The following is a 12,599-nucleotide window of genomic DNA, read 5'->3' on the forward strand; positions in this document are numbered from 1 at the left end:
CATATGATTGTTTGAAGGAGATTATTACATGGGCTCAGGAACACCTCATAAAACTTGTTGGTAAACACAATTTGTTTACAAATGATTGCATTCTGTTTTTATTTACATTTTAGACAGCTTCCCAACTTTTTGGACCCAGGGTTGTACTTTGTGTAGTTGATGTGCATATTGGTGTATGAATGTATGATAATGTGATAATTATTCCAGGGGAGGCCACCTCTCCTGAGATGAAGGCCACCTCTGGTAACATCATAGAAAATGACAAAAAATAAAATAAAACATCAGCAATACAATTCCATGGGGAAACTCTTGTGTTCACACAAATACAGACAATAAAGTCATGCTTTATTTTGATGAGGATTTTACATCTCCCCTCCCAACAACCCCAAACAGCCATGATGGATCACATGTTCTCCTCGTACATCTTCTTCTTTGGTGTAAAAGACAAACAGTGTCAGGAGTGGGTGTCTGCTTCTTTCGGTCTGTTACTGACCTGCTGTCTGCACCCAGCCAGCCTGAGAGCAGGGAGCTGCTTCTGTTTGAACTGGAGTGTGACCGGAGCTATCCAAGGAGCTGGGAGCTATGAGGGAGGGGGTGATGCTTTTACACACCTCTCCTACACACACACACACACACACACACACACACACACACACACACACACACACACACACACACACACACACACACACACACACACAGTGCACCCTGCTGTGGACCCCTGTGTCTACTGCTCAGCCTGTCAACCTGAGAGAGAGAAGGAGGGAGGGGGGCCGGAGTGCTGAAGTGAGGTATAGGCAGACATTTTCTCAGGAATGCTGGGAGCTATCAGAAGTGACATGTAACCGTATCCGCTGTCAGATCTCAGGCTTTATCTCTGCTCTGCTGTTGACTGCTGCCTCAGTCTGCTGATGCCTCCTGTCTGAACCTGAGAGCCTTGCTGGGAGCCGATCCTCTGTCCTGCCTCCCTGCACGAACATTTTGATCAGGACATTTGGACGAAACATTTGTAAGACTCCTGTGGGGTCTAAGAGGCTTTTGCTTGGAAAAAACAAGCAACAGCACAAAAATTCAAAGACATTTACAATTACATAAAACATCCAGAAGCAGAAAATCCCCACATTTGACAAAGTGGAAGCAGACTGTTTGATATTTTTGTCCATACCAGCAGCATGGCTATGGGCATGGCAGTGCTGGTCAGCCGGGCCAACACTTTGGTCCAGACTGAAATATTTCAAGACCTATGGCATGGATTGCCATGAAACTCGGGCTTCCCAGAGAACGTAAGGGATCATCTGGTCAAATTTTCAGTTTGTCCAACACTTTGGCATTCACATTAGTCTTAGCTGGACTATGTGTCTAGTGCTGATTAGTCAATGGTAGCATGCTAATGCATTACACTAAGATGCTGAACATGGTAAACATGGCTATAGACTTAGTCTGAATTGATCAGCCACATTATTGGTGATAGACACTATACATCTCAAATGAAAGCATTTGCTGCTTAACTGGTTCTTGTAATTTTTCTATACATGTTACATGTTATTTTCTGACACAGCATGTCACCTTAATCTACCTCCTTTTGCTTGCCAGATGTATGGTACTTAACCCTCCTCACAGTAGGTCACAGACTTTATCATGAAAAACAGCTTTCCTCAATTATAGTGTAATTAAAAAGCAATTATTCGCTGCATAATAGTGTGCTAATGCCTGTTTGACGCTCCACATCACCCTATTAGTTCATGCACTTGTGATCTGACTGAGTGGGATAATGGCATTCTGCAAACGCCTTTGACCCCCACCAGTGTTTGCTCTCTACTCAACCAGACAAGATCAAACGCTGTTATCAGAGCACCCTTAGATAAATGCAACTTTATCATCGGCAACTCGGGTGAGATCCAACCTTCTGAAAGCGCTAATGCCATTTTGTTAAAGCCTAATGGAGACAATTCAGGGATGATATGGGCGGGCAAGTCTCACAGTAACCATCAATGCTGGTGTTAAAGCCACTTCTGTGCTTGCAGCCGTAGTGATAGGTCCTGTAGCGACTTGCTCAGAGCTTGATGCCTGGACTTCGCGGGTGAGCAGAAACAAGAGACCCACTTGTGGGTTTTTTAAAGTATTTTTTTTAAGTGCTGTCTTTGAAAGTGTCCTGTTACACTGCTCCCCTCCATGACCACCTGATCCGACCCCCTCCTCCTGCATGGGTAAGACGCTTATCCCCATTATTCCAGGCAGAACTGTCTTTGTAATATTTCAGCAATAAAAGACATGTCTTGGAGAAGATTTGTGGATGGTGTTACCTAAAATGTTTTCACTTCAGTGTATCATATATTCATGCCCTGATTGCTCTGAATCCTGCTCTTATACTGAGTACTACAGACAGAAAGCAGAATAATAAGCTATTTGCTTGTTGATCTCCACATGGCCACTATCACCAAGTGATGGCAGTGTTCCCTCCTCTTAGCTGAAGTAGCACCAGCCTTGTTTGTTTATGTCATGATGTCTGTGAAACATGTGACTGATGGCTTTCTGAATGACTCTATGCATTTGTCAGCAGCACTAGAGTTTGCAGGGCCACTGCGCCTGGGCCCTCATTGGCGGTGAGGGGGCCTTTGAGAGGAACAAAGGGCCAGTAGAGGTAAGATGCGAGGAGAGATTGACCAGGGTCGATGGCAGTCCTCGTAGAGGTCACAGCCAGGTAAGAGTGCAGCGTTGTGTTCATCCACAACACTTGACTCAGTCACTGAGAAACAACAACAAAATGATTAATCTGAGGTTTTTTGTTTCATCTCCTGCCTCTGTAGTTGAGATATGATAAAGTTAAAGCAACTAAAACCAACCTGGCAGGTTTAAAGAAACCAACACTAACTTTTGGGAGAACACTGGATGTGTCTGAGAGCAATGCTTCGAACGCCCAATCCTCCACGATCCAGTGTCACACTACATTCATCTTTTTTGAGGGCAGTCTTTTTATGTGCAGCCACAGGAGATTGATTGCAGAAAAACACAAACATAGGTCATTTAAGCATTCAGATAAATTACCCGCGCCATTTGATTTTTGTTGAGGACACTCTTCAAACAAGGAATTGCGGAAGCAAAAAAACAAAAAGTCTATTTCCTTCTAGATGTTATTTGTAGCATTTGGTGTTTTTTTGAACAAATAAGCTGATAAAAGTCCTTCCGAACAAAAAATCACTGTCCATTTAAGCTAATGTGAAATTAGCTATGTGGTTTCCAGTCGATTTCCTGTGAAATCTGCCCCAGAAGCACAGTGTCAAACTCTGGATAGATAGGCCCATAGGATAGAGTGACTGATAGAATTCTCTGTTGTTGTTTTTTTTTTTGCATGTTTGTTTTGGGTATACTTATCTCTCAAAGTGAATGTGATAATGATATACTGATGCCAAAAGGCTAATCATAGCACCTTTAATGATATCCTTTAGCTCCCCATACTGTCTCCTCACTGACATGTAGCCTAATTAGCATCTTCATTGTCTTTCATTAGAATTAACATCAGCGGCTTTAGTTAACAATAGAGGACCAGTAATTCTCCATTTCCTCCACAGCAACTGAGTCATGGAAGCAGGCCTGAAATACCACCCACTGGTGCGGGTGTCACTGTCGCCAGCCACCAACTTGTAGGGCACCACTTGTCTTGCTGTTGGTCTGGGGCCCATGGTGCAGTGGGGGTGAGCCATGGAGGGTGACAGAAAATAGAAAATGGAAAATTCCTATGTGAAGTGCAGTCGTTGCTGATCAGGTGTGAACTGCAGAGCAGAGATCAGAGCAGGAAGGGGCGGATGGAGCAGACAGCTGCTGCAGCCCCACATCAAGCCTTTCCACTACAGCACACCAGCTGGGACTGGGGCCCAGCGCTCGCTCCTGGGGGCTCCAGCTCTCACCAGACCAGCCAGGGCAGCCATGCTGGGTGGGAGTGAGGAGTGAGGCCTGTTCAGGGGAAGACAGGCAGGCGTAAGGGAGGGGAACTATAACGCTTCACCTCCATTTAGATTTTGGGAACACTGACCCAGTTTGTTTTTAATGAGTGAACTGAATGAATCTTTTCTTGCACGGTACACATATAGTATATGGTCTTTTAGAGACTGGCTAATGCACACACAATGTGCATTGGGTATTACATATGCATACATGCAATAATTTGTATCTTTAAACAATTAAATTGATTTAGTTTTATTAATTTATTTTTATTTATAAATATTTCTGAGATCATTACAGATCCAGATGATCTTAATTTCATTAGAACTGAAACTATTAGCCCATTAATCTATTAGTCAATCAACAGATAATTAATCAGCAACTATTTTTATAATGGATTACTACGATAAGTGAGAGCTTCTAAATAGTCAGAATTTGCTGTTTTTCTGATAGTAAAGTAAAAACTGAATGTTATTGACATTTTTATAAACAATGAATCAATTAATCAAGAAAAAGATCTGCAGATTAAGTGATAATGAATAGTAAAGACAGCGTTGCTCAAAATGAGTTTCAGCTGTGGAAAAGGAGTGAAACTTGTTGGACTCCATATTAACATGCTTTTGTGTAAACAAACACTGTTACACACACGAGCAGAAGAGAATATTCAAAAAGGCAGTGAGCACTGTGAGCATATGTAGTGAGCATCACAGGAAATATGTGACATCTTTGCTTTAAAACCATTGATGGGGACAAGAAATACTGATGTCAAAGACGCTTTGCAGCTTACGAGGCTTTTGTATTCAGAGAGTGGAGAACAAAAAACACTTTCACCAGATATAGACTTAAACTAATTCATCCTGTAATGTGGTATATTAAATTACATTAAATGAATGTATTTGTTTGCAGGATGTCTGACGCTGTTTGATAAAACCTCTCAGAGGCAGCCAGAAAAGATGACTGACAGTGTGTAAATGTGCACCCAGGGGTGAATGTTGTTCACCCCATGCCAGGTTGGAAGAAATCAGCAAACTCACAAGCTGTCATTGAAAAAACAAGAGGAATACATTTTCTTTTTGTTCAGATACTCACTTTAGAACAATAAATTCTAAGTGCTGGCATCACTCTGCTGGCTCTTCAGGTCAAACAATAAGCATTGGGCTCTCATTCACCACTGATTTAAAATGAGATATAGCCCAGTCAGTATTGTCCACGTCTTATGCAGTTTACACATTTATATGTTCATATGTTTGTTGTATAATTGAGCTGTATTACGCTGTGAAAGACCATCACCTAATAGATTCTAATGAGACATTTTGATCAGATTTTTTAAATATGATTTTTGAAAATTGTATAAATATTATTATTAGTGAGATGAAAAATAATATTTTTTAAGAAAAATAAATATTTTGTGCATGAGCTATTGGTACCTTCAATCCCAAAGTAAAGCTAAAGGGGAGGGTGAAGCTAATACACTAGGCTGATAAGAAAGGCTTACTACATTTCGTGTTTTATTATTTGCATATTTGTGACCTCTTGTAACATTTAAAAAAAACCTTCCTACTGGCTTCAGTTGCATACATCCTCTTATTTTGAAAGGATTTCTCTGTGGAATTCCTTTGGGGTCTGAATCGTGTTTTGACTGCAAGGCCCAGTGACATCAGTGACATATGTCTGTAGTCTTGCCGTCAACTGATGACAGAATAAATCATGAAAATGGCTATCAATGAGTCCTTGAAATCCCAAACCAGTCAAATATAATGGCCTGATGTGTCCTCTGGGAGGAGGAGGTCACATGTTTTTCCATCCATAACTAATTTCTAATAAATGGCCAGTTTCCCAATGCTAGTGTTCAGAGGTCAAATTGTTTGCATGCTTTTTCCCTTGCCAGAAATTCTCAAAGCACCTTTTAGCTTTGGTGAGGATAGCTGTAGGTAGCAACTAATATAGCATAATCAGTGTAGTAAAAACATGTTGAAATATTTGGCCTTTATACTGATAGTCTGAGCAAATAATACTAGATGAATGATCAGGACACATTCTTGTCATTATGGAGCAATACAGAGAGTTTTATCTTTAAATTCCTAGAGCTTAGATGAGAGGTTCGATATCTGCGCATCAGATTTAGTGCAGAGATTGGCCCAGAGGTGTTTAACACAAAGACTACATGAGAACAGCCTAAGAACTAGCCTGACGACATGGCATGGTCACTGAGCCTCACAATGACTCTCCAGGAACCTCTAGAGTGACGGTCACAGAGAACACGTCCATGTCAGCTACACTAACCTACTGGATCTCAGTATATGAAAATAAGCACCCTACGTGGGCTCTAATGGAGACCCGTTCTGATCCCACAGTCTCTCCAATATCCATACTGAGAAACTATGAAACACGTCAACAATCCTGTAATAAAAAGCTATCTCTGAATTTGGCACCAATTTAGAAAGCACTTTAATTTCAACAGTGGCCATATGCTCTTGCCACATGAACATCTTTTCCCCCACAGACGTATGCAGCATTTCAAATGTGGCGTCAGAACATTTGAGCATTTTTATCAACCTATTCATGGATTGCACTTTAGTCTCTTTGAAATTCTTCAGAACAACCATAATAGACTAAAGACGCACTCCTTGAGGAACCTCCAGACCAACAGCGTTACTAAAGAACACTACAGTTTTCTTGTTCTGCTAGCAAAGAGCTTGTCTGACTCCATATTGGAGTCCAAGTTAGTTGTTCAACTTCTCTGGACAAAAGAAAATCAGCCAGCGAACAAAACTGAAATATTGAGCTCACTGAAGAGACATGGAAACACTCCCTATGCTGCAATCACACCCCCTCCCTTTGTCTTCTCCAATTCAAAGTGTTTCTTTGTCTGAATTCTACCCCAGCATGAATTGTACCTGTGTTGGGTGCCATGTGAACACAGTTGGGCACATGTTTTGAGGATGGCCATCCTAGATTACATTTTGGGATCATATCTTGGAAAGGCTTCTCAAGTATGTGTCATCAAACAATTGAGCCCAACAATTATTGCTAGTTTTTGGGTTCCTGGCAAGGATATAGACATCATTACATACCAAGCTAACTATATAGCATTTGCCTCACTTCTAGCCTGGAGACTGATCAGTTCCCTAATTGGATCAAGGAAGTGCTATCCTTTATTCCTTTATTTTTATTTTTTGCATCATAGCAAATCACTTCCCTCTCAACTACCTGCCTTTCCAAGCTAATTATTTGGACTTCAAATAGTCGATGCTTTAATTACTCAATTCACTTGGCTTGGAAGCCTTGTGGCTGTTTTTGGCTTGTTTACCAGGTCTACATATCCATGCCTGTCTGTATCTAAATATGGATTTTGAGATATGTAGATATGTGTCTTTACATGTGCATATGTTGTATATTGTATATGTATGTGTATGTGTATGTACAGCTACAGGGAATGTTTTCGGAAAGCTTGGAGGCCTGTACTCCTTGCCCTATTCAGAGTTATTCAACCTGTTGCAATATTCCCCAAATCTCTATAACAAAGGTGGTGAGTACAATGTTATCATGACCAATAGTCAATATAGAGTGGATAAAACTATAAGAGCCAGGCTGACCATATCAGAATTGTCTTTAATTCATAACTTACTAATCTTACAAGCAGTGAACAGAGTAAACCAAAATAAGACATTTCTTTAGATGTAGGGGCTGTAAATGTCTGTTGAGTACCCATGACCATACTGTATATAAGAATAGAACTAGTTTGTTTTCTGCCAACAACTGAGATAGACCACATGTGCACATACCAGTCCAATCAATTAAAAGCTAACAATGAATTTCTCAGGAACTTTGGTTACAACTTCAAAGGAGTCACTACCATTTAAAACAGCGTCTGTCTTCAGAAAGTGATCTGGCTTTGGTGTGACCTTGCATCTAACCCTGTTAGATATGCGCCTTGAGCATGTTCATTGCTCAGTGACATTTTGCTCCTTAAAAATAACACAGATGCTGGGCCCCGTCTGACTCTGTAGCCTCAGCGTAGCTGGATGTCCAGCTATTTTCATTACCACCCCTTGTAACCCCCCCATACCCGACCCTCCCTCTCTCTCTGTGTCCGTGGTTCTGAGAAGGGCAGTTGTGTGAGTCACTTTATTAGTTTTGCAGTCTGACATGTTCCCAGCTTCTTGGCCTGTAGATGAAGCAGTCAGAGCCTGTCCGCAACTGGTGAGTGTTAATCACGGATCAGCAACTTGGGTATCACCTGTCGGACATCCCAGCACTCAGGGACTCAGGGGATTTGCACAGTCTGGCCGCCCTGACAGAGTTGTCTGTCACCCATTAGCTCTTTCATTTCCTATTTAGTCATTCACACACATCAATCTGACCTGAATGTTGCATTTTTAGACATCATCATTAGACACATTTTCACTCGTTGCAGAGTTCTGAATTCGTAGTATGCTTGTGTCTTTCATCACATCATACAACTTTATCCTATTATTATCACATTAGGATTGCTGGTGTGTGTGTGTGTGTGTGTGTGTGTGTGTGTGTGTGTGTGTGTGTGTGTGTGTGTGTTCAAAGGCTTCGCAGGGCAGCACTCATTATGGATAAAGGGGGGTGGGGAACCTGTTCAAATTTATTGCCTGCGTCAGCTGTGTCAAATTTGGCAAGCTCAAATGGTCAGCTTGCAAATGGCAGGGCGATATCTAAGGGTCAGCAGCTTTCGTAATAAGCACAGAGTTGTACATTTTTACCCCTCAGTGTATAAGTGTATATGATAAGTGTTCATCTACACAAAAAGTGCCAAAAGCACAATCACAGATGACTGTTATGTTCACATTTTGAGTGTAACGTTCCCAGGCTGCTGAATCAGTCAACTGAGAGCAGTGAAGACTGACCTGATTGTGGGTTCGGGAGGGACAAGAAAAGCCCCGATGCTGCTGATGAGGAGCAGGCTGCTTGTCCAAGTGAATCCTCCTTTTTTCCCCCTTTTTTACATTTCTCCTCTTTTGATCATTCATAAAGGGGACCACCCACTTTCTGAACCCTTCCCTCTATTTTTGCAGGGTCAGAAAGAGTGGCCAGTTGCTCTTTATGGCGGAGATTTTTACGATGTGGTCAGAGCTGTTTGGAGACCCCAGTTCCCCTTTCACTTGTCAGTGGAGCTACAGTAGCCCCGAGGAAGGCCCAAGCTCGATGGGAAATGGGTTTCACTGTTTTGAAGTTGTGGAAAATTGGCAACTGCTCAAAAGTCTGTAAAAGGTTTTTCCTCGCTGTATTAACAAGACTACAAATGTATTTGCATCATTTATGTGATTTCATTTCCTAAACTTATTTATACACTCTGTACTATTTGTCTCCATCATAACTTGGATTAGCACCTAATATGATCATCAATAATGAAGACAAATAAATTACAATTACTTACAATAAATATAAATTACAAAATGACTTTAAGAAATGTTGGTGCATTTTCCTTCAAATGAATATGAACTAAAATACAAAATATATATATTTAAAGAGAGGAATTACGAGAGTGTGGATTTTTAAAACTCTAGGACTGTATGTTGTTTTAGAAATTTATGGTAGTGTCCACAGCCGAATCAACCCACAAGCCCTTGGACAACAATGAGCTGGAATTTTAGTTTGAGATTTTAAGAAAATTTCAGCTCCTTGCAGGCGTGAATGTTCTCAGCAACATTAACAGTAACTCCCAGTCCGTTTGATTTTGACGTTTGTTGTATGTGAGCTGAAACTCTGGCCTGATGGTGGCAATAGAAGAAAATGTCTCAAAAGGAAAGCAAAAAAATCTTTTTTGGGCAGCTATGAATATGTCATCCAAATATGATGGCATTCTGGCCAGTCGATTGAAGTCAGTATGTCGACCTGGACCAAAGCGTTGGATGACCAGACAGTCCAACCAACCAACACTGTCATTCTCAGGACCCACTGCTAGCAGAACAAAGAGGTTTTGACTGAAGGCATTCCAACAACTTGAACAAAGCAACAAATGACCCTTAGGAACGAGTCGCTTCCCTAAGTGACCCAGTCAGTCTCTGGGTCTTGTTCGTGAATGAGGGCGAGATGGGACCTGAGACTGGCAGGTGGACCAGCGCAGCATGTGCAGTAATGTGGGCAGGATCTCATGGTGAAGCGAGAGCTGAGCCTGAAGGCAAAACTAAGTGGATTACGTTTTCTGTTAACGTATTGAGGAAACTTTGTTCATTAACATATCTGCCAAGCTGCAATATATCAGTGTTGATCTCCAGAAGGTGGAGGACATCTAGGTTGGCTTGCTAAGCCTGTCACTGTGGATAAACCATGGAAATACCACAAAGGGCCTATAAAAAACATTTACACACTGAATACTTGATTGTTTTGCTCACACTAAATGGACAGGATTTCTCTCTTGTACCCTAACTTCTAAACAGGTGTACGATCACAATGTATTTATTTGCTTGTAGCTGGAGGAAGGAAAGCTAGACGAGTGGCATTACATGAGGCCCTAGCTCCTCTTTTTCTTCTTCTATATTCCATTACCAAAACATATCGCTGACAACACAGCATAGCCAGAGATCTGTGAATTCCACAGTGCTGACAGCAGCTCCTGCAAAAGTACTCAACACCCACGGACAACCCTATCATCAAACAAAAAATTACCCTCGTTATCCTTGCAGCTCCTGCAGCCACAAGCTGAAGAGGTGTTCTTGCATGGCCATGCTTCTGCATTTAGCAGAATGTGACTTGGTACCATGGAGCCACAGCTCTTCACTGCAGAAAACTGTATTAGAAGCAATGACAGCAATTAACATAGACTTTTCTCCACATAAATCACAGTTCACTGTGCCTTAGCTAAAGCTGGAGTCAACTAATGTGTCAAGGGCCTCCACCCAGGTTAGGCCGTAGGCTATGGCATAGCTCAAAAGTGAGTGAGAATGAGACACTGTGAAGCTTACTGTCGCTTTGTATCACAAAGTAAATGAAGGAACTGGACGGGCAGGGCTGCACATGACTTTTTTACAGGTACTCAGGTGACTACCAGGAGATGATGTTTAGTAAAAAAAAATGTTTTCAGTATTCTAATAACCTTACAAAGATTGGGGAATTAAAAAAAATTGCGATTGGACAATATTTTTTTTCCTGGTAGTCAGGAGGCTATGGTAGATGATGATGGTGCATCTCTCAGTTCCTGGTTGAGCCTCTGATTGGCCGACCATCCATGGGTCTGACAGCTGGCTTTGGGTCAAATGTCTCTGTGGTTATCGTCGACACGTGACTGTGCATTGAGATGAGATGTGAGAATGTGATATGTCTGATTATTATCAATGTCTGCGTCCAGTGTTGTGGAGGTGATATCAACAGAAACTCAGCTAAATCAAAACCAATGCTATAGGTACCTACTGTGGCCCTCCTTTTTAACCTCCACAAATGAATGCTAAATTACATTTCTTCTAGAAGGAAGACTAAACCGCTTTACAGCTTTCCAACATGTGTGGGCCGCAGCACAATGTTGGACTGAAACCCAGTGAAAAGGGTTGATGCAGCGGAGGATGGCATGAAGTCTAGCACTTCTGCTGCTATATGAAAAACCATGAGAAGTCATTAATATTTATTTCGTATTTACTGTTTATATTGTGCATAGCAGCTTTTTTTAACCATGTAACTTGGCCCTAATTCCCAGTCCTGAAGATTGGAGCAGCTTTATTTTCGAAAAAACAACATGCAGACTAAAATCACAACTAATGCTTTAAACCAACTGTGGTGCTCCTCATTATGAAGCAGTGTTTCACAGCAGAGAAAGCACAGGTGCATTTAATAACATTGATCATGATGGCACTCCATGTAGGTGAGCCTTTTCCTGGACCCTGTTTGCCTGCTGTTCCACTGTAATGAGTGGGACACTGCTGCCAAATTAGTAAAATGTGAAGATTAGGACATTGTGCTTATATTTTTCTGTAGTGTATAGCATATAAATGGAGCATGTATACAGTATATTCATTAGTTTTTGCACAGATACATTTCTGATCTCAGTGTTATTGGCATTATTATTTATCTTAACACAAATGCCGAATGAATGATCAATCAACTAAAAAGTGTTTTGATTCTGAAGTGGACAGACATGTTCCAATCAGCTGTTGAATTGTGACCTGGCCCTCTCAGTACACATCACTCACATCACTAAATGCCTGTTTAGCTTTCTGACTAAAACAGTACTGATTGTTGTGATACAAGAGCAGAGCTGATTGATGGATTGATGGGCTGGTGGCATCAACAAGTGGAATCAGTTGCTGCTGGCTCTTGTCAGCCAGTCAAAAGCAGGCCAACATGTCAGAGATGCCAAACTGCCGCATTTTATCACTTTATTGCCCTGGACAGGGGTGATGGTTTTGGTGGGGTCAAGAGAACGTGAGAAGGATAAGATGTCAAGGCACTTGAAGCTTCGTGTTACGCTGTTGTTCAGACTGCCTCATCTGGACTTAGCAGCTACCCACATATACAGAATTGTATCAACCTTTTCCCTTCTCCTCTCTCGTCTTCTCTTTCCCTTCGCTTTGTTTCTCTCTTCTGTCTGCTTGTCTCCTTTCTTCATTTCTCTGTAAATGACTTGTTTTCAAAGCGAGAGGAAAAACAGCATCCTGCTCCTCCTGGGATGATGGTTGGTTATTATGTAAAGATGAAAC

The sequence above is a fragment of the Chaetodon trifascialis genome, chromosome 6 (assembly GCF_039877785.1).
Source record: "Chaetodon trifascialis isolate fChaTrf1 chromosome 6, fChaTrf1.hap1, whole genome shotgun sequence".
Taxonomy (NCBI): Eukaryota; Metazoa; Chordata; class Actinopteri; order Chaetodontiformes; family Chaetodontidae; genus Chaetodon; species Chaetodon trifascialis.